Consider the following 5633-nt stretch of genomic DNA (forward strand, 5'->3'; position numbering starts at 1 on the left):
TATAGTTCTAGTTAATCATGTCAAAACAACAGTTAACTTGTACACACAACATTATATGGAAGATACACAAACATTAGCAATTCACTTTGGTTACACATAATTGATGTTGTTGGTGGTTATCAATGGAGTAATTCTGTCCCATACATATTCATACAAGTCTTGATCGTTACAAGGAAATGAAAACCGAAATAAATGTATAAATATAAAGCTATAGGTCACCGTACAGCCTTTAACAATATGAAAAGCCAATATCGCATAGTCAGCTACAGTATAAAAGTCCACGAAATACAATGGTTAAACATTTTTTCGGTACGTGTGCATAGATATTATCAATGATTTTTATACATCTCTAACGACATTTTTTAATATTATTCATTTATGTTCTAAACAACTTTTTTTATCAGTATTAATTGAAGAGATGTATTGTTAAACGATAAGGAATGCTATTTTGCACTCGTTTATGTCCGCGTATAGTAGTTATCGTGTTTATAGATCGATTAAAAAAACAAAACGAATGTTACGTAATGGAATTCTAGGCTATAACAATACACCGGAATGCCGTCACGGGTAGCCGTTGTAAAAATCATTTAAGAAAGGCTCAACTCATCAAATGGATGCAATTAGAAATACATATAACAAAAATACAGAGTGGACGTGGCCGGGTACTTTTACATCCAAACAACAACAAAAATAATAAGTACATATCTGAGATATCTTGCAGTTACAGACAGTCCTTTTTAACAGATTGTTATGCCCCACCTATGGATATTATGTTTTGTTCGGTTTGCGTCCGTTCGTTCGTCCGTCCGTCGATCTGTCAGGCTTCAAGTTAAATATTTTGGTCAAAGTAGTTTTTCTTGTGTACAATTTGGAAATTAGTAAGGCGTTCATTATCACTGAACTAGTATATTTGTGTTAAGGGGCCAGCTGAAGAACGCCTCTGGGTGCTGGAATTTCTCGCTACATTGAAGACCTGTTCGTGACCTTCTGCTGTTGTTTTTTCTATGGTTGGGTTGTTGTCTCTTTGACACATTCCCCATTTCCATTCTCAATTTTATCTGATGAAGTTCAAGTCCAATAAACTTGACACCTAATACGCATGTTCTCTAGTATATAATCTTTTTTATGTTTAATGCCAAAGTAGAGTTTTCACGGTCCACGGAAAATATAAAATGATAGTGCGAGTAGGGAATCCGTGTACTGTGGACACATTCTTGCTATAGTCTGTTCTGATATTTTACTATTATATAACTGTCTCATGTGATTGTGAGTCCAATAGTTTGGCGCCAGGGAACAAGTTAAGTATTTTAAACTTATTGAAGGACTTTCGATGATTTATGGTTGTAAGCTTTCATTTTTTTTCTCTGTTGGAGAGTTGTCTCATCCCAATGATGCCACATCTTTTTATTTTTATAATGTTTTCGTCTTTTTCAGTTCAATTTATATTCGACTAATACATTTTAGCTACAGTTTTATATGTCCTTTTATTGTATTCCACCTCTTTTCAATACAAGAGTATTACCCTAGAATGACAAACGCTAGAAACTAGACGGAAATCCAGTAGACTAAGCATGTTCTACAAAGCAACACATGGAAAGGCGGCAGTCAACATACCATCATACGTGAGAAGACCATCTACCTCAACAAGACAATACCATCCAGAAAAATTCACTCAGATCAGTACCTCCACAGAGGCCTACAAATACAGCTACATACAACGCACCATCACCGACTGGAACAGTCTGCCTCCTGAAGCCTTCCAAGCTACATCTCTGGAATGCTTCAAGGAGCAACTTCGGAGACTGCAGCTGTAAACATAAACCACCTGTTTTTATCCAATTTTAATTGCACTTGTAAATACTGAGCACGCAGGTTGACGTTTGCACAGCAGTATCTGCGTTATGGATTTCCACTGCAGATCAATAGTAAAGATGTAGATGAAGAGGAAACCCCTAAAGAGGTCGTAAATGTCACACAGTATTAAAACGAATTAGTAACTCACAGTTGCTATCTAGTCACGAAAATCGTTCTCAATACTGATGTTAAAAATTGTTGGAGACAAAAGAAGGGGGGTTACGTCAATGAGACATCAACCCCACGTAGACCGTAGACATTTATAATCAACATGCAACGAATATTATACAATTGGATATAGTGAAAGTGTATATTGATAATTATATGACGATTAATTTTCACATGAATTACTTTTTTTATCACAATAATACTTTAACAAGGACTATTTTAAGAAAACTTAACGTAGCACTTTCAACGAAGAGCTATCTTATTACAAATTAGCACCGTACTTTCATATTAAGGACTATTCAAAATAAATTTGACGTAGTATTTTTCAGTTACTATTTTTTCATTAATTTCAAACGACTGATAACTATTATACAATTGGATATGATGCTTTCCCGTGATGGACTTTTTCCATAAATGTTGAAAAAGTGCATGGGTTAACATTTAAGACTTTTTTTATATAAAATCTGACACATACATTTAGCCTCTGGTGGAAAGTAGTCTTATTGGCAATCATATCCCAACAGTTTATTGTTATATAAAACTTATTTATGCAGTTTGTTGAGAGAAAAAAATATTGCAGTATTGTTAGTTTATCTTTTACTCGTGTAAACATGTCATTCTTCTTCTGCATGCATCATTACATAGCCACCACCAATAAGCTATTTATTCTGTCACTTTTTGGTGCGCATGCAAATAATCTAGGAGGAAAAGAAATCTGTATACCTTACATTCTACATACAGTGGTGTAGACGGTGGTAAAGATTGTTTCGTGGTGGTGAGCCTTGGTACAGTCAAAACTGCCTTCACTCGTGGCGGCATGTGATAGAACGGTGTTTCTTTTGTTCTGCTGGATTATTTACTTTTACTCGAAGGTTGGTCTAACTTTAGATTGGCATTCAGGTTCCTTTATAGTAGTGTTATTAATATTGAGGTTCAGTTTCAAAAATCCGATGCTTTTGTTTGCCGTGTTGCATAATGTTTTGACTATGATTGGATATGAACTGCTGGAATAATCTAGCATCTCTGCAAAGTTTACAAAGTGTAGGATATGGTCATGCAAACTGCCTGCACTTGTAGCGGCATGTGATAAAACGGTGTTTGTTTTGTTCTGCTTGACTATTTACTTTTACTCGAAGGTTGGTCTAACTTAAGATAAGCATTCAGGTTCCTTTATGGAAGTGATGTTAATATTGAGGTTCAGTTTCAAAAATCCGATGCTTTTGTTTGCATAATGTTTTGACTTTGATTGGAACTGAACTGCTGGAATAACCTAGCATATTTGCAAATTTTACAAACTGTAGGATAAGGCAATGCAGTGCGTACTTTTTAAAAGATTTCCTGTATTAAAAGTGCTTTGCATTTATCGGAGGGAAGGCCATTAAGCATTTTGTTTCCAAGATTTCCAGTTTATTGAGATCCGCTGGTAAGTTGTCATTGTCTGTGTTTGTGTTGTACGTTCATTTACACTATATGATATCGTCCATAAATTCCTATTCTAAACATTTTGTCGATTTCTTTGCACAATTAATTATATATATATATATAAGTAAGCTCTTTAAATTAGCAATAGAATATTGTGCAAGTCATATCCATATTGACAATGCTTGCAACAACAATTAACAATCTGAGAGTTCATAAACACTTTTACTTCTAAAAGTGCTTTTAAATTCCCTGGTAAGTGGTTTCGAGAGCAGAGATTACATCAATACTTAAATTACTCTCAAGAAATGCATTTTCAATTTTGTTTGGGTTATCAGTCTCACTTTCAAATCTTTTGTCTCCAGAGCAGTCTTTATCCGTATTATAAAGCTTAGTGTCAGGTACTATATAGATGTTTAGGTTCACAGTCTTACTTTCTATACCTTTGTTTCGAGAGAAGTCTACATTATTATTATATAGCTTAGTGTCATGTACTATATATAATTATATATAGATGTTTACAGATTTAATCTGATGCCATCATGATTGTAGATTCTATATTTTTTTGTAATAGTATTACAGTTAGTTTTTTTTAAATAGTATGTTCAACCATTTAAAATCTTTGAAGTTGTGTTTTCATTGATTGATGTCTCAGTGTCTTTTGTCATTGGCGTATACCCTAAATCTCCTTTTGTCATTGGCGTATATCCCAAATCTCCTTTTGTCATTGGCGTATATCCCAAATCTTCTTTTGTCATTGGCGTATATCCCAAATCTCCTTTTGTCATTGGCGTATATCCCAAATCTTCTTTTGTCATTGGCGTATACCCCAAATCTCCTTTTGTCATTGGCGTATATCCCAAATCTCCTTTTGTCATTGGCGTATAACCCAAATCTTCTTTTGTCATTGGCGTCTACCCCAAATCTTCTTTTGTCATTGGCGTATACCCCAAATCTTCTTTTGTCATTGGCGTATACCCCCAATTTTCTTTTGTCATTGGCGTATATCCCAAATCTTCTTTTGTCTTTGGCGTATACCCCAAATCTTCTTTTGTCATTGGCGTATACCCCAAATCTTCTTTTGTCATTGGCGTATACCCCAAATCTCCTTTTGTCATTGGCGTATACCCCAAATCTCCTTTTGTCATTGGCGTATACCCCAAATCTCCTTTTGTCATTGGCGTATACCCCAAATCTCCTTTTGTCATTGGCGTATACCCCAAATCTCCTTTTGTCATTGGCGTATACCCCAAATCTCCTTTTGTCATTGGCGTATACCCCAAATCTCCTTTTGTCATTGGCGTATACCCAAAATCTCCTTTTGTCATCGGCGTATACCCAAAATCTCCTTTTGTCATTGGCGTATACCCCAAATCTTCTTTTGTCATTGGCGTATACCCCAAATCTCCTTTTGTCATTGGCGTATACCCCAAATCTTCTTTTGTTCATATTGAGCTTTCAGTTATAAAAATATCTTTGATACATAGCAAATCTAAATCGGTTTAACATGTCCGTTCTTTCAAAGTAAGACGATTGAAGTCAACGTTTATTTATACTAATGCATTCAATTAAGATCTAAATTTATTTACATACACCATTATAATTACATAAAGTGCATATCTTAATCACAATGTCTTTTACATGTTGAAAGATATTATATGAAAAAATGCCAAAGATAAAAGAAAAGTGGTACCATCAATGTTAAGTATGTGTAACTCGTGCATTTAATCGGAATAACTAAGTCTAATCATAAATATCGGATATAGAAATAGAATTAAATATTCAATATTGCTTCTTTTAAAAGTACACTTATTTTCGTCTGTCTGTCTGTCTGTCTGTCAAAAGATGGCCAATTTCAGTACATTTACAAGCCATCTTATGGCTTCTAGAAAAGAATAAAAACAGGGTTCAAATTCATATATATGAAACAACATCCTATACCTCGGAAAGTTAAAGACAACCAATGGACAACTCGATTGTGCACACAACTTTAGAGAAAATAGCCGTTAATAAAAAATGTTGCTGCATTCTATTCACTTTATTGATTAACCATCATTTAGTCACTTTGAATCTATGCATCCGAAAGCTAGGGATATGTGAATAATAGATTCGATATTGCTGTAATTAGAACATTAAAAGAAAAGTCAATGCCCGAGAAGGTCAAGTTTAATATGGAGAAGTAGAACCTTACT

Source organism: Mytilus trossulus, unplaced genomic scaffold, assembly GCF_036588685.1.
Source record: "Mytilus trossulus isolate FHL-02 unplaced genomic scaffold, PNRI_Mtr1.1.1.hap1 h1tg000463l__unscaffolded, whole genome shotgun sequence".
NCBI lineage: Eukaryota > Metazoa > Mollusca > Bivalvia > Mytilida > Mytilidae > Mytilus > Mytilus trossulus.